The sequence below is a fragment of the Dermacentor albipictus genome, chromosome 4 (assembly GCF_038994185.2).
Source record: "Dermacentor albipictus isolate Rhodes 1998 colony chromosome 4, USDA_Dalb.pri_finalv2, whole genome shotgun sequence".
Classification (NCBI taxonomy): domain Eukaryota; kingdom Metazoa; phylum Arthropoda; class Arachnida; order Ixodida; family Ixodidae; genus Dermacentor; species Dermacentor albipictus.
The window spans coordinates 23,677,293-23,695,749 of NC_091824.1; the positions used below are offsets into that span (position 1 = coordinate 23,677,293).

Here is an 18,457-nt window from a genome sequence, read left to right on the forward strand (position 1 = left end):
ATTAGACTATTTCTGTGGTTTTGTATTGCAATTCTGCAGCCATTTCTATTGTTTGTGAAACACGAACATTTAACAGAGACGAGAACAAGACAATGCGAGGATAAGAACTTGCTTTCAACTGCTGTGGTTAATATTAAAATATCAATTTACGTAGGTAGAAAACTCATAAGCCTACGTGTTCTCTTTTTCCTGTTTCTCTGTGAGATGTTCACGCTTTACACACAATATCATGCAAGAACCAGCCCAATCAGTCATGCAGTGGAGCTACCTATTGTGCATGTCAGTTCCAATGGCTTGTTGCAATCTAACAGGGCTGGCTGCTTTGTTTACATTTTTGTGCAAATGCATACGAGCACTGTTTCAAAAACGCCGAGCACTGTGGATGCGGAGGCAAGGAGGCTGCAGGACCTGAACAAGCACCTAGCCACCATGCATCGGGATGCAAAATAAAGATGGTTTGTGTTAATTGTGGGCCCTAAAAAGTGTCCTTTTGTCTCTGAGCTGGCACATCGGCCGACTCACGTGATCGAAATTAATCGCTGCAATATTGGCAGAAGGTGTTACTGTGTGGAACTTCAGCAAAAATATTGCATGAACAAAAGAACTCATTCAACACAAATGCGAACACTCGTAGAATGCAGCTAAACAAGAATAGTGTCATTTTGCATAGCTGAATGAGAACATTTTCATGTAGCATACACAAACGAGAACGATATCGTTGAGCATCGCCGTGCGAGAACTATCTCGTCAAGCATAGCTATGCGAGAATAATCTCGTTTAATATACCCACACGAGAACGACCTCGTTCAGTGACGATGTCCACTCGTACACATGTGACGCACGACGTCGTTGAGTCTACGGAGCAATAATAGCGTACAGAAGTTCTCGTGAAATTCTCATACATATTTTTTCAATAGGGCTATACAGCCGGGTTCCATTGTTATAGCCAACCACGATGCCATTGATCATTACTTGCATCACTGACTCCATTAAAACATTGCTTGGCGCTCTTTGGCCATGAGTGGCCCTTGCGCCGTAAAACCCCACATATCGTCATCATTAGTGCGGTCTGCGTTGGGGACAGAGTCTAGGTGCGTCGGCGACTCGTAGCGTTGTGCGTGCTGTGTGTCCTCGGCACTCACTCTACGCTATAAAATTGTGGGGTTTTACATACCAAAACCACCTTCAGACTATGAGGCATGCCCTAGTAGAGGACTCCGGAAATTTTGACCACCTGGGATTCTTTAACGTTCACCTAAATTTAAGTACACGGGTGTTTCCGTATTTCGCCCCCATCGAAATGCGGCCGTCATGGCCGGGATTCGATCCCGCGACCTCCTGCTCGGCAGCCCAACACCATAGCCACTGAGCAACCACGACGGGTGGTGACTCTGCGTTGAAGCTATAAACAGTACGTAGATCGCTCGCTGCAGCTGGCGCATTTCCTCACGCCAGCGTTTCGACTGCGAGCGTTCGCAGTCATCGAGTGTGATGTGTTCATGTTTGCTGTGCAAGCTGTCAGCATGCTTGTTAATTTAGTTAGCAAGTGAATGTTAACAAGTTGATAGGCTGATAAAAGTACTATCCTTTCTTCATATGGCTGTGTGCTAATTTTCTATCGTAGTTGGTGCTTCGCTTTTCGGGCGAAACTGCGACATCCTTCTTTTTATTTATTTAAATCTGTGTTTCCACTTCCTGTTCCAACAATGTCCGCCTCTTCGAATGATCCAGCACAAAGAAAAGAATTATGCAATCTGCCGTGAGAGTCTTTAAAGTTCTGTAAAACTTAAAAATGGTCATCCCTTATACATAAAGCCACACACAAGGGAGTATTGTTTCGGTTTTCCGTGTATATGATTTCTTGTACACGTTCGAGCTTGTCAAGTACCAATGAATTCAGTTGGTCGTAGCAGCCCATTTTGTCCGTCTTCCTCTTTGCCGTGTAGCCTTTGCCCCCAGTACCTTAATTTATGAAATGGGATGGTTCCCGAAAATAACTCCACGAGCGGCAACCCCGTTCGTGTATGCGTTACCAAAGACAATTTGCCTATTCAGTTTTAGACTTGAAGATTTGAAGCCAGTTAGCCAGACTGCTCCTGTTGGTCTTTAGGACATGCTGTTTAAATAAGCAACATAAATGTTCGTGTTAATTTCGATATATTCGTCCCTAAAATGGTATTTAAGACGAATTGGTGTTCCAACTAAGTTACCCAAAACCTCGGTCCCCGTACGCAATTAACATTATTTATTTATGCAAGACAAAGTATCTTGAGTTCAGTCATTGCCATCATGCTTGAATTTCTAAATTGCAAGATCTGCGTAAAGCTAATAATTTAAATGTTACCTAATCAAAAGTCCTTGCTTATCCAACTGAACATTTCGATTCTTCGGTCCCTGTGCCCCACCAATGCAATATATTCATCGTCAAGTAAATTAGCTTTAGGAGTGCAATTCCAATTCCTTGCACATGAACGTTTCTGTTTTATCCGTGCAAAAATAGAAAAGCAAGATGCATAAGCATACTATTCCTTATATGGAATCTTTATTCATTGCTTCTCTCGTCCGTTAATGAGAAAGGCAGCAGAAAAACGTTCGTTCGCATATATAAACTGACGCTGAATAACCATATAGGACAGCTTAGAGATTATAATACGGACGTTACGGCTCAAACACGTATGAATGATGAAAATTTATTTTAATGAACAATCCAAGAAGCCCGATGCAAAATTCATACCAAGTAAGGCTTCGCTCGGGCAAGACCACGCACCTACTCAATACTTAGAAATATGCCCGCTGTTAGAAAGAGAAGGATAGGGCGTGAAAATCAACAGAGAAACCCTCAGCAGCTTGTCGTTTACAGATGAGATTAAGCAAGGTTCTATACCAAGCGCGACTTCTTGTTTGCGAATGTGTCAACCTCGAAATATGGTTGTTTTTTTTTACTGACAGTCTTGTATGAGTGTACTAGATTATCGTCACCATATAAACACAGCACGTAATGTAGGCAAGACAAGCATAGGGGTAATTAGCTATTGTTGAAATTTACACGTGTAAAATGTTGAAGAAAATGAGAAATGAGAGTGGACGACACGATAACTCGTCGCCGGTGGGGACCAAGCCCACAACCTTCGCATTAGGTGAAGGTTGTAGGTTACGTATTATGTACCTTTAATTTGTATGTTTCATTTGAAAGGTTGCGGACACATTAAATTGTATACATCTTTTCTAGTGTAAGTTATATTTTTCCTGACTCATTTCATCGTCATAATCGTGTGCTTGTTATTTTCTTGTTAAATGGCTGTGAAATACTTGTCTTGTGCACAATACCGAGGTTTTTCAGGTGTCAGGATGTCAAACTTTTGTCCTGACATCTTGATTTCATTGAAAACGAATAAGCTTTCACTTTTACTATCAAACTATTGAAGAACTTAGCAGATAAAGTGTAAGAGAAGGCTTCAGGATTGATAGGCGGAAGACTAAAGTTATGCTCAACAGCACAGCAAGAAAACGAGAATTCTTGGTTTGCAATCAGCCTCAAGAATCTGTGCAAGAGTACGTTTATTTAAACCAACTGATCAGAGTAGGCATGGGTCATATGAAGCAAGTCTACAGAAGAAAACGTATTTGGTTGGAACACACACGGCAGTCATTACCAATACATGACCGGCTGGTTAGCGTTATTGTTGAAACTTGGCGGGCCCACTGCTACCAGGATTATCTATTTAGTAGCCTCACCCACATATCATGGCACAATAAACACTAAGCCTTTGAGGCTTCCCGAGAAGCAAGCCGCCATGGTTACTTAGTGGCTATCGTGTTGGGCAGCTAAGCACGAGGTCACAGAATCAAATCCTGCCCACGGCTGTAGTATTTCGATGGGGGCGAAATGGGGAAACACCCGTGTACTTATGTTTGGGTGCACGTTAAAGAACCCCAGGTGGTCCGAATTTCCGCAATCCCTCAGTACGGCGTGCCTCGTAATCAGAACGTGGTTTTAGCGTGTAGAAACCCTTAATTTTTTTTCACGAGAATCATCTGTTTCACGAAGGCTTTGTTATATTGCGCACCCTTGAAAGATTATACCGGCACATATTGGGTTCAATAAAAATTTAAAAAAAAAACTTTTCTAAGATTGCCCCCCTGTTACAGAAGAGATCAAAATGCACATGGTGGTGAGGTACTTATTTAGGTAGATACCAATATTTCCTCCTGTCAAATACGAGTCGATGCTGCTGCGTGCGAGGCCATGTTTTTTAAACATGAACTTCTAAACGGTATGACGCATACAGTATGTGGCTTTTATCGGCCCCCAAACTCTTCGCCAAGCACCATCACTTACTTTCGAAGCCTACTTGATGCAGTATCATGCAGACATAATGGTAATAAGGGGGGGACTTTACTTGATAAGAAATGGACCGTACCATATGCAAGAACTTTTGTGGCGGGAGGTTGTAACGTTGGAACGATGACGCATGCTGAGTCTGCATGCATTGCGCAAGACTCCTTCAACCAACGCGCGAAAGTAACCTATACATAACATATTAAACTTGCTGTTGACCAACAGACCTGATCTCCTTTTCTCTACAAATGTTATTCCAGGCATAAGCAACCAAAATGTTGTCATGTTAGACGTGTCACTGGTTTACGCTCGATCCTGCAGCCGTGTTAACCGTAGGATGTACAATTAAAGAAACCTTATGAATGCGATAGCAGCATGTTTGAATATTAGCGGAAGTGAGGCTCGTAGATTTAATGACAGTATATATCGCAGTAAACGTAAGCTGATTGAAGTAAGCACACGTGGTGTGGCGTGCGCAGAGACATAAAAAAATTCACATGGAAACTCCACAGGAGGTTTATAAGTATTGTGTAAGCATGCGGAAGCATTATGCCACTTCATTATCTCCACGCAGCCCGGTGTTATCCTCAATCTTATCAAATTTTATCTGACGAGTACAGGCACTTATCAAACCTTATCGGTCATTATCAACTTTATCGCAATTGATCTGATTCTTATCAACCTTTATCTGTCCTTATCAACTTCATCAGACATCATCCGACACTTATCGAGTATTATAGGCTCTTATCAATCTTATTGTATTCCATTGGACCCTCATCAACCCTCATCGGTCCTTATTAACCTTATTAGAATTGATCCGATCATTGTAAGCCCTTATTGCTCTTTAGCACCTTATCCATGCACGCCAAACCATTATAAAGCGTGATGAGACCCACGTAACCACTCATCACTCCTTATCATCCTCGTTAACTTATTGATTGCTTATCTGTCAGTGTTGTGCAATGCGAAGCGCATGAGCCCTCGCAGTTCCAGAGCATTTTGGTCCGGGAAGAAATGCCCCAACGAAAGGGGCATATTGAAACCACCGATTATGCATCGGGATGTGGCGTATTTGGCATTACATTTTCGCAAAGTCGGAATTTCCCTAAGGTATACAATGCTCCATGTCGGCCGTATATGTGATACTAGAGACTGCTTTTATTCCACCATCTCCAAATGTTTCAACAAAGCCTTCTGAGAAACTGCTATCCTTTTACAGTTGTTTTGTACCGCAGATACAACTCATTCTTACGGTTCAGATATATTCACCTTCTGCTAGCTTCTGTGCTTAGCACAGTGGGTACGACATTCGGCTTCTGAGCGTGGGGACGTAGGCCGGAAAATCCCCACCCCCAACTTTTTCCTTTTGAATTTATTTTGTTTTATACATTTCTTTACATCTGTTCGTCTTACGTGACGTACGGACGGGTTTCCTCATTGGATAAGCATAGAAATGCTTACCTTTAAGAAGATGTTGCTAATTTAAGCGAACTGTTTGGTAGGCATTTTACTGCATTTGAAACCGAAGCAGAGATTAAGAGTATCAATGAGCTGTGGTTGTTCTTGAAGCAAGAAATATTTGAGCCACGCGATCAATTCCTACCATCGTGGATAAAAGCAAGCCTTCGATCACGAACAACTATGACTGCCTACACTGCGCCTCATCGATTATCAGTCCGTGACAGTCCTGGACTGCTTGGGACTGCTGTGCCACATTCACTTTTGCTCGGAAAACTTTTGAAGCTCCGTTCACCAGTCCGCGAGCTGCCAGAATCGCGTTCGTTTTTTCGGGGACCGAAAGTAGCGGCATCTCCATGGACTCTCGCAGCGTTCAGCGTATTTTTTGTTCAAACTAGCGCAAGCAGCTAGCAGACGACGGCTTGCTGAAAAAGCTACCAATCAAATACATTTACACTATGATAACGATTGAATGTCTGAGGTTTCCAAAATAGTCATTTTTGTTTATGTACAACGCATCTCACTTTTCGCGTAACAGGGCTGGGTAACTCGCCAAAGAATGCTTACGTATTAAAATCTTGGAGGTTGCTTAACCTGTGACTATAAGTGTGGAACGCGACTGCATTCAAAGATTCCCGACTGCTTCTCGCGCATCGCGGCAACTGTACCTTATGTAACGGCAATGTTTTCCTGGAAACACTGGCGGATAACGCTATGCAGGAAGGCGAGCTTTCTGGTTCTTTTTTGTTGATCCCCATCACCGGCGCCAGCGCAGCCACGGGTGCGCGGCGGTGGGTGCCATGTGGAAGGTGTTGCGAGGAACCGAGTGGGGTGCGCCGCTCCTACTAAGACAGACCACAAACGGCAGCCTGAAAAGTGATTTGTGTTTGAGTTTCCGTGTAACGGAATTATGTTTTCTTGTATACTCAAATTACAGGATGACGCTATCATGTCTGTGTATTGTGTGTAAGTCATACTTTACGAATTATCTGACGCATGTTACTTTGAGAAATGCTATTAGTTCAGTAACGCCTCTGCGTCATGCGGAAGGCCTGCGTGGTTAGGGTGTGTGGTTCGGGAGGAAAATTCTCACACAGACATCACCGGTGGTGGTGACGCCGGCGTCGGATTTTTCGTGACACGGGGCCCTTAACGCTTTCGCGTTATAAGATGCTGGCTGCATTTGCTGCCATGTTGCGAAAAATGCCGTGTGCTTCTACGGACTTTGCGCGTTCCATCCAGATGGGAAATACTCAGCTAGTGCATCTGTTACATCGGTGCTTTCTCTGCCATGATGCGAGCGTTTCATAAGCCATGAAAATGCTGTTGCTTTATCCTTCGTATTTCCTTAAGAGACAAGTATAGCGATCAAGCACACAAGCTTGATTCTTGATGCGTTTCGCTAACTCTGTCATGCTCATTGCTACATGTGCAGTAAACAGGTGGATTTCGTTTTTCATATTAGAGAAGGTGGTGTGCGAGGAAGCGTATCATATCGCACGTGGCTATTTCACGCTGTTACCTGGGTTGGCACACACTCGGAACTTCGCTGCTTATCGCTTCTGCTGTCAAATTCGAGCATTTGCGTTTTGACGTGCACCATTAGTAGACAGTGTGCTCGCCCTATGTCCTAGATACCGGTCGGTTGCTTCGTACAGTTTCACGAGCTCTAAGGATATCGGCGGGAGCTTTCTGCGTGAACAGGGACGTGGCAAGGTCATGATTTTTCATACATTCGTGCGGAAATTCAGCTGAATTTTTGCAGGCAGCGCGATAGCATAATTACCTCGGTGTAATGGCCCAAGGTGCGAGAACGCTACTGAATCTGCGCTTTGCGAATACGTTCTATGCACTCAGGATGGGATTACAGTGCAAGCTTTATCATTGTCTCGGCAACGTGGCCTTCAAGATTGCATCATCTAGGAGGCCGCGATAATTAATTCGGTGGGTACTGGCATTGGCTACGAGCAGACGACGGCAGCCGGGAGAGTGACTTCCACCCCTGGTGCTCTCGAGTGAAACTACCAGAAGTATCCGACAGCCATGTCACGTGTATGTGGCGTGTCCTTCTTCAGGGCTAGTCAGACCGGAAGCCACAGATGGGTTGAGGACGATCCGGGACGGTATAATCAAAGCCCGCTAAAAAACAGGGAGCTCTTCGTATTTTTGCCAAGCACCGTCAAGCGATAACCCTGCAGAGATGGAAGAAATAATGCACGAAGTCAAAGTTGCGGCCCGCCTCGAGAAAGACAGCTATCTTGAATCAATTCAGCTACGATTGCAAGAGAAGCCCCATAAATTCTGGAAGCACCTTAAGAAACCGATCTGTAATCCGGACTGAGTGACTGAACGATATCCCCGGTGGACTTTCTCTTCTTTCTTTAATCTTTCCGTCCCCGTTTCCCTTTCCCCAGTGTAGGGTAGCCAACCGGGCTCAGTCCTGGTTAACCTCCCTACCTTTCATTTATCATTTGCTCTCTCTCTCTCTCTCTCTCTCTTAAGAAACCGATAAAGATGTAGTATTTGTACCTCCACTCGTGCTTGGTGATGTCATTGTTCATGATGACATCGGCAAATCATAATGCTCCCGGAATATTTCGGTTCCGTCTTCCCGTTCAAAATATCACCTCATGCTAGTGCAATGATGAAGCCTACGGGATTTTACGAATGACATCGTAATCAGTGTACGTGGCATAGAATAGTTGCTTCTAGGGTTAGACTCTTCGAAACTTGTGACTATGATAACTCCGAGAAACGAATTCGATTTCGGAAAGGTTTCTCTTTTTCCACACAGTTAACTGCATTAACACAGCATGTTGCTTCTGGTTTATGTAAACGACCTTCTGTTGATTGCTTCTTTCTGGACTTCAGAAAGGCGCTTGATACACGATACCGCATTCTTTACATATAGCAAATATTATCATGTTGAGTATACATCCTGTGATTGTCTCTGGAGTCACATGGCTGTGTTACCTTACGACAACAGTTTGTGGTTATAAATGGGGTCCAGTCGCATTTACGGAACTCTACGTCTGGATTGCCTCGTAATTCCGTTCAGGGGCCCGCGCTGTTCCTAATATAGAGAAACAATATTAGTAAAGGTGTGACATCACACATAGGGCCATTTGAATATGACTGCATTTTGCACAAAGTACTGCAGCGGACGATGCTGAAGTTCTAGGTCAAGTCTATCAATGGTGTAAATAGTGCCATATGCAATAAAACCGAATTAAAACCATTGGCCAGGCGTCTACACGCAGAAATAACCGCTTGAATGTTTTCTATAATATAGACATTACCTGGTAACTAAAGGGACAGATTTAAAATTTTTAAGGGTTTACTGCACAACCAAATTATCATGGCAGTGGCAAGCCGACATTTCTGCTGCAAAAGCGACTAAAACGTGGTTTTCTCCGACGCAACTGTAATTATTTACCGGCTGTAGCTACACACGACTTAATTTATAAAACATTGCGTTGACCATATGCTAGTAGTCCGTGAACCTGCCTGAAGTCTGATTTACTCATGATGTCTTATTTTTCACTAACTATTCGTGAGTGGATTAGATAGTATTTCGATTTTGTAAATATTGTATCTAATGATGTTTTTCTTCTCTTTTATTTCGCAATCGAAATGAGTATTTGTTCTTGCTCTTATTTCGGCTATCTTAAGCCCATATTTCAGAGAGCATTCTTTCTTTATCCAATGTTGATTTATGAACACTTTCGGGCATTCCTTATATGCAGTTGCATGAACTTTCTGTTGATATTATCATTATTTTTTACAAATTGCAACGCCTTCCACAGTAATCACTTCTTCGCGCTCTGGGTAAAGCATGAAGAAACAAAATATTAACGAGCATATGCACTTTGCATGGTGTACTAGTGCACACGGGCGGCTCCCAGTCATACTACAGGTAGCCAGTGGGGGGTAAAAGCTGGCAACCAGTACGCACAATGGGTTCTACAATGGCAATGGACAAGGCTGACCGAGTCGTATATACGCTCAACATTTGCTCCCGTAGAAGAATCTTTGTCAACAATTAGAAATAGTTTTTCATGAATATCTGACAACGTTTTCAGCATAAAAAGGTCCGTTCTCCCGTTATTAATGCCTGAATAACAAGCGACGAGAACGTTTGAAGCATGATGAACGAAAGTTGGGTAAATACATACCCTTCGCATGAATTTCATGGATGAACAATGCAAGGATATATGTGCCGGTTGACGGGCATGTGGCAGTTGTTATACCATTTAAAACATTCAAATAACACAAATCACACCGTGCTGAAAGAATAGCGGTACCGCTACATTTTTAAAGTCATGTTTTTCATGCTTTTTTTCTTACACTTTGATAATTTATAGCCCTATCTGTAGCATGTGCCAGTACTAACGCCATATTCTCCTCTAGTAACCTTAAACTACAACACTATAAACCTATGACATAGAGGCAACAAAGAAATGTCAGTCATAAAATTCACCGCCTTTCTTTTTTCTTAGCAATCTGTAATTCAGGAGTCGTTCATGCCGCACAATCTGGGACTGATAACGAAGAAAATACCGCCTTCGTAATATCGCGCTTCAATTTTATGCCTAAGCTAGAAAGGAAACTTGGACGAGTTGGTGCTAATTCCTTCAGCTTCTGCAGAATTCTTTCATCTGAGGGATGTAGTGGACGCCCCCTCCCTTTCATGTGTGCTTCTGACCAAAATAATAACAAGAGAAGCACTGAATATAAGCAAGTAACGCTGTGGGATGCAGGTACTGCAGTAATGTTCTTGCGTAGTTGTTCTTTAACCAATTGTTATGGCCATCTGGTACATCAGGCTTTAGGTTGACCTGCCTGAGCAACTTGCGCCTGATATGTAGAGTACCAGGTGATGCCACACAATGTGATGAATGTGCACCGAAGACACAGGAACCACAAAATTAGGTTCCACAGTTACAAGCATAATAGAAGGAGCGTTCGCATACCATCTGATCACGTGGCACAGCTCTATTGACACACGTACCCAAAATATGCGTTTGTTCACCTTCTGCATTTAGGTTAAACCTGCCGTAGCCACTTGCAGTCCTCCTCGATATAGCGGTATGCAAAGCACCAGAACTAGACTAAAAGGTAGCGAGCGCCTGTGCACTACAACTTGCGGATTGGAGTTGCGAAAGGGGCACGGAACCCAGGCAATTAAATTATGAAACCACTCCGACAAGGCGTCATTTTCCTCAAGCAGTTTTCGCGGGCGCAGTCGCTCATTGCCGCCTGCCGTGAAACTGAAGGCCATTGCGTAAGAGGCCTGAGGCTTCCGGCCAAGAGCATATTTCCTCCTCACCGTCACTGTGTACGGCGTCTTGTGTATTCCCTGTGGTGAGCAACTGGCAGACACCACCGGTGACGGGTATTGCATCCCTACCGACAAAAGAAGCAAACCTTCCGGCTTCTTGGGGTTGGCACAGATTTCAACAAAACAAGGCAACTCATCCGCACGTGGCCGACCCGAGAGACAAACCTGTTCAGCGCAGCGCGAATCAATGGTCAAAGTTATGTTCGCTCAGCTTGGCTCCGTGCGAGGCAATGTTTGTTTTTCTTTCGCACAGAGGGTAGCATTCCTCTTACTGTCAAACAGAACCGCTCTCCTGCATGGCAATGCGACGCACTGATAAGGCTCTGATGCCTATAAGAGGCCCTAGTTTACAAGTAGCTTCAAGAAACTCGCAGACGAGCCCAGCCGACGCAAAAGGACCGAGCCACAGCAAGCCGCACCGACATGAACTGCAACGCCGCAACATCCCTGACCATTCTGCTGCTCCTGTGCGCGGTCTCCGCGCCTGTGCTGAGCCGATGCCCTTCCACGGCTGGACAGGTCAGCGACTGCGCCATCTCCAGGTGTACTCCGAGGCAGTGCGCCCTCAGGGGTCTTGAGTGTTGTCGCAAGCCCTGTGGAGGGACCTGGTGTGTCAGAGGCAAGTGCACCTGCTCCCTTGGATTCATCTGATGCGGTTCGAAAAGACAAAGGCGATAAATTGTGTTTGTTAAGGCAGCCCCATTCGGGTTCATCGTACATAACCCCGAGTCACAGTCGCTGTATGCCCATTTATGTGGTTAACGGTGCATTCACGGACGCTGTTGCCGGTCCGGGCTGTCAACAGCCGCAAACAAACAGCCAAGCTTTTTCCTAGAAAATACAACTGCAATGTTCTAGTGCCCTGCCGCATTCATCAAGCCGTGCGAGATGTCGTAGACATTAGAATTAACGGTGAGCGCCTTGCGCACACAGTTGAGAGCAAGAGCAGGCAGGAACGTTCGTGGTGTCCCGTCAGCCACGTCAATAGGTACAATGACTGTGACACGGGGGTCGTACACAGCTTACCTTTAAACAGTGGCAAAGTTTATATCGGGTAGACGCGTCCTCGCATTACTGTCTGATGAAGAAAGCAGGTCGCTTCTCAAAATAAATGTAGTTAGTTCTCAACTGACGAAGGATTTTCGCCATTGTTGTCGCGCGCTGTCCTGCGACAACACGTCCGTGATCATGAGTCATGACGCATCGTTATCAGCGCGCATGTGAAACACCTGAAGTTCTTGTCACTGTAAAACCTGAAGGCCGGCGCATCAACCAGGCGTTCTTATTCCTACTAAGATAAGAACCTCTTTTCATTTATGGCTCGTGATGTTGTTGTTCATGTCACCTTCAAAAAACAAGATCAGATAGGTAGTTCGTTGCAAGCATTGTGGAACGTTAAGGGGCATTTAGTTCACAACGATTCATAAACAGCAGTCGCTGCGCGGTTGTTAGAAAAACGTCGCATCTGCGCACACTGTCACCTAGCACATTCGCATCTTTTGCGCGTGCAAACGACGCATAATTTTGCTTAGACAGGTTCGACGCTTGCCCTGTGCGTCTCGCTCCGTCCCGTCTAAATTTGTGCCGTAACATCACGTTCCATAATTCATGACCCCTTATTAAGCAAGTATCTTTGCTTATAACAAAGCTGCAGTACCTTAGCACGACTTCTTGAAAAAAAATTATGTCCCTAGATAGCACTTTTCGGGTTCTCTTTCTTAGTGTTCTTTCTTGAATTTTCCTCCACTTGCCCAAACACGCGAAACTGGGTTACTTCCAACTTGCCCACTTCACTGTCCTTCTGCTGCTAATTCGCGCTACGAACAACAATAAAGAACCTGACAGCCTAACCTACTCCCAAGTGACGCATCCCTACCAGTAATTCGTATTACGCTGCACCAAAGGTCTCGGTGACAATGGCCGCAGAGTGTTCCAGCAACATCAAACTCCGTGGAACAGAATCGCGCATCGGCCAAGAAAGAGGTGGCGATTTTCTTAGTCCCCAAGCGTGGTTGCTTTAACTCACCTGCTTCGTGTCGCCCTGTTTTACTTTCTGACAAAACAATCAACATACTTGAATGTCGTGCACGCTGTACAGTAACGTTTCCATCGTGACGCATACACAGGGGCATACGCAAATATGTTCATCGACACTCATACATTACAATCATGTTGATATGTTTATTGTCCAATCAGTCTAGTGCAAGATTTTAAAAAAATAAGTATTTTCTTTTTGCTGTGAGCGCTATGCACGTAAGGAGAAGGGCGGCGAAACTGTTTTGTAACGATATTTTTTATAGCCAATTCTTGTTGTTCCCCGCCGTTGACTACCAGAAAGCCATACCTCCCCTATTGCCGGTGTAAACTAGTCGGCCAAACGGTCAATAATTAACGAACAGAAGAGAGTGATAACAGTTCTTAGAAAATGAGATCACGTAGTGACTACAGTGAATCCAACTTTGACAGGGGGTCTCTGTTGACTGACGCTATAACCATTCTGTCAATATCAGTGTCAGTACCAATATAAGTGGCTCATGTTTAATTTTTAGTTATGCAGTGATAAATCTGCGGAACATGCGAATTTCAGGCGTCTTTCTGGAAAACAATAGCGAAATCTGTTACTTTTTTTAAATTTCTACTTTTTCTTTCTACTGCTTTCGATAACTACATTTTCACTAGATCACTGCTAAAGTTCGGTGTATTTTACTCCTCATGTACATCGAGAAATACAAACTTTTCCTTTCTGTTTTGGGCTTAAGTATCACTCAAACACACTGAACGCTTCAATTTTCAGTGCAACATGTGGTCTGAGGCTTTTCGGAAACTTATTTGAAGGTTGTAACAACGCTTCATTTAACAGTCATGGTATTTGAGATTTCATGTGCGCTGTGGCGATTTTTAAACCATGGACCAATCGAAAATTTTGCACATCATTGTATCGTGTTGCTGCTTTGCAGATGTCACATTATATAACTGACAGCAAGCAAGGGAGACGTGCCAGTAAAGACTTCATTTAAAATACCTCTTTCGCCAGCTTAAGAGATCAACTGTTTTCTACTTCTTTTCAAGAAAGAATCTACTCCGATTTTTCAATGAGCTGCGGCAACATTAGTCGGTACGCTATTATCATTTTTTTAATCTGGGCTCCACGCAACTGCTAGTTCTCAATTTCTATTTTCTCTATGCACTATTCTATTAGGCATAGACTCTCATACATAGTTGCATGATTGCACTGGGTCCCCAACCAGTGTACTCAAAGACTGTACTGATGTCGTACATGGATTTCTAGAAACGTCATGTTTCTGTCTTCAAAGAGCTTTCTGATATTGGCCTCTTAGCTGCTAGCTCTGCAACATTGCAAATTCCTGATGTTCAACAAGATATTGCGCTAGAGATGTAACATTTCGCTAGAATTGTGTATGTGCACAAATACTTAATGCCTTGTTGGGTTTAGAAAACGGTGATTCCTCGGAAAGTTACAAGCATAACGCATAATAGATAACGCCATAAGAACGCGGGAGGACACACGAACTAATAATATGCAGATCTAGTGAACTACTTGTGATTTATGTGGTAGCGAAACCCTCTAGTTGAAATTATAGAAAAATTTACGTTATTACCATATAGAAAATATTCTAATATTTTCTGAATATTCCATCTAATATTGCCGTTTAACATACTGAGGTCCCATATAAAAAGGGAGGTTTTACTCGAGTTGCGGGTGAACGCTTGGGTGCTGTTGCTGAGTTTCTAAGCTATGGAGTCTTGCCTGCCATACCTGCATTGCCGCAAGCCGCCTAGCGCGTTTGTAGGGAGTATCCTGCACCCGCCTATCCCGCGGCTCGTAGCGGTCTTGTTCAGCTCGTGCCCGACGCCCGGCGCCTGCCGACGACTTCGGGGTCGGTCGACTCGCGCTTTGCCTGCCATGGCTTCTCTTGCTGTTCCGTGCTTCTCGCTCGGCGCACAACCGCTCGACCGACAGGCAAACCTGGTGCATTCATAGCGCACACAGAGCCCGTAGCAACTGCCAGACAAGGTGAACTCCGCGCACCGCTGCCTACGCTCCTCTTCTGCGACGCTCCGTCTACCTCCTCCCACCCCCCTCAGCTACAAGCTGCACAGCATTTTCCCCGGCTGGCGCTCCTCCTCTCCACCTCCGGCACTCGGTTCCCTTTCCACGGCTCGGCGGCCTGCGACTTTGCCTCGCCCATTTCACAGACGGGGCATGTACGCTTGCGCATAAAATCCGTACGTTCCTATATACGTATCAGGTATGTCAATGATCCCCGTAGGATCATATAAAGCTCTTTATAGCATTTGATTATAGCATGCGTGGGCGTATTGGTTTTATTGATAGGGCACGTACCCGATGTAACAGTGTCTCTGTTCTAAATATTATGATTCGCCGCAGTTCTCCCCACTGATGTAAATGTAGGCATTTCACAGAACCGATCCTTTGAATTGTGGGGACGCTGCATTCCACAATAGTGTACTGATATCTCTTTTTCTTCCCTGTTTTTGTGTAACCAGGAGTACGAGGCTAGTTCAAGTTCGAGAATATGATCCACTTCGTGCTTCTGGAGGTGGCACGCTGTCCTCCCTGAAGAAAGGTGTCGAGTTGGCTGTGACCCCGCTGTTCGGTTTAATAAAAGACTCCCAATTTCTGCACAACTTGTCAGATCTACGTGTTCTATTTGTAAACGCGGGCAGTAGTGAAACTATGGACTGCGAAGAACCGAAGCTTCACATAGTGCACACAAAACAAGCAGCCACAAGCAAAACAAGCAAAAATTATTACGCGAGCAGGTTCCTTCAAGAAATTCTATTAGTGGCCGTTGTGGCTCTAGTTTGCTCATAAAACCCGCCTTCTTGTCACGCACTGTATCTCCCAAGAGTTTCATGATGCCGGTGGGCCAGAGACGCTGTGAGCCGCCACGGATGCGGAGATCTGGATGCCACGTTTTTGGGGAGTAAAGTGTACTTCCACTTGTGTGTAAGTAAAATGAGCAATATCGGCGCAATATGGCCGCGTGCCTCCTTGAGTCGTCACTCAAGGCCAAGGCCTGCGTTCACAAAATTTCTCTTGCGAATAAGCGTTTAACCGAAGGCCATAATTCGGGCGCGCGCCTCTCATCGCTGTTGCTGTGACCATGATGACAGGACGTTTGCCTCAGGAGTTTCAGCACTTAACGGGACCTAAAGCTTCCCGCTTAGTATATACCAAGTGTTTTGCTTTTACCATTCCCAAATTTTGGCATTCCTGGGGTTACAAAGAACATATATACTTCCAGCTGGATGGCTCCAAAGAAGCGGACATCACTATTCGCAAAAATACAAAATACATACGTGAATGATTGAACAAACTCCGTAATCAACTTGTTAACTAGTTACTTGGATGCACATATGGTAGTTAACTAATTCAAGCCAGTAATTTCCATAACGCATTCCTTTGGAAAGAATTTTGAAACACCTTGCAGTTTTGAGATAACCACCGTCGAACCTTCTTTAAGTTGTTTCGTCCTACCGCTGACTTTGCAACGGAACACCACTTTATCCACTGGAGTTCGTAAATAGCTGTCGCCGAAAACTTCAAGTAAACGCGTCGTCCAAAAGGTTCGTCGTCGCTTTTGCATATGTTACGTCGGGTCCTGCGGACCGAAATTTGAAGAACCCCCCTCCTATATATGCATATATATATAAATACATATATATATATATATATATATATATATATATATATATATATATATATATATATATATATATATATATATGTATATGTCTATTGTAACAGATACGACAGGCACGGCCAAGGGAAAAGAAGGGAAGACGAAGAGTTGGAGAGGCCGAGCTGCGCTACTATCACGCTACGATCATCATCCCTCGCTTGTAAATAACACCCTTTCTTCGCAACTCTTCGTAACAGTTGTGGTGGAAGGGGCGGGGTAATCGACACCCGAAGACGGAGGCTGAACCAGAACTTCTTCGACGGAGCCGTCGCATTGCTGGACTCCCACCGTATCTACCGGAGTTGAATATGTCCCACGACGCAGACGAACAACGGCCCATTCCAACAGCTGCACCGACAAGTTCCATTCTGCAACTGAGAGACGCGCGTCCCTTCGCCGGAAGATCGGACGAAGACGTCGAGGAATGGCTCATCCATTATCACCGGGTGAGTGCCGCCAACAAGTGGAACAGCGCTTCTCAGCTTTTGAAAGTCGTGTTCTTTCTAACGGATACTGGGTTGCTGTGGATCGACAATAACGAGGGAACATTCACAACATGGGGAAGATTTGTTTCCGAAATCAGAGAGCGATTCGGCGACTCCGCGACGAAAAAGAAAAGGGCAGAACAGACGCTACTGCAACGTGCGCAAATGCCAGGCGAAACTTGCATGACCTATATTGAGGCGGTAATAAAACTGTGTAGGATGGTGGAGTCTGGAATGTCTGAGGAAGGTAAAGTCGGGCACATCCTGAAAGGAATTGCCGAAAACGTCTATAATTTCCTCATCGCAAAGGACAACCTGGCTTCCGTCACTGACATCATTCGGCACTGTCGTACTTTCCAGCAGCTCAAAACGAGGCGCATCACGACGAAGTTTGGCAGGCTAGCCAATGTAACGACAGTTGCAAGCGTGGACAGCAACCAGCCCCTTGATCTTGAATCAACGATCCGACAAATAGTCCGGGAAGAACTCAGCCTGCACGCGCAACTGACACATCCAGGCACTCATAGCTTCCGCCTACCACCAGATTTCGAGCCAAACGTGGCATCCTTCTCCCTGTATCCTGCGGCGAGGGGCACCGAAGATTATAAACTCGCGCCCCGACAGCAGCCACGTCTCTACGACAGAGGCGCTACTTATGACGCTCGGCCACAACGAGAGCAGCCGCGTTTTTACCCCCGAGGCCCTGTGACTTATGTCAGGCCGCGTCAAGAAGGGCACCGACCCTACTGCCACGACGTGACTTATGAACGATATAACGGATTTCAGCGAGGCGCAGAGACACGTTATCCACATGACAACGAACTTTCTCGCCGCCCGCAGCAGCCTAGCATCCGAGCTGGTCCCACAACATCCAGGCACCACTGTGCTTTGCTTCATTGACATGGTAATATGATATAGACACCTAGCACCTCAGTATCAGTTTTGAGAAATATGCTAAGACATAAGGGTTGGCCTTGGTGATAAGTACACTCGTGTTCTCTCTTTTTAAGCGTTCTTCTTGCAGTGTTCCTCATGTACATGTTTTCAGAGGATGCTTAACTGCAAACTGCCATGGAACTTGTTTATGCCTTAAAGTAGCACTCTT

At 44.8% G+C, this 18,457-nt stretch overlaps 1 long non-coding RNA gene across 1 annotated transcript; it reads left to right on the forward strand.

The window, feature by feature from the left end:
• Positions 1 to 10,726: 10,726 nt before the first annotated feature.
• On the forward strand, positions 10,727 to 15,809 carry LOC135919234 (uncharacterized). The gene is made up of 2 exons (XR_010569927.1): positions 10,727 to 11,757; positions 15,669 to 15,809. It is a non-coding gene; the product is annotated as an uncharacterized lncRNA (long non-coding RNA).
• Positions 15,810 to 18,457: the final 2,648 nt, after the last annotated feature.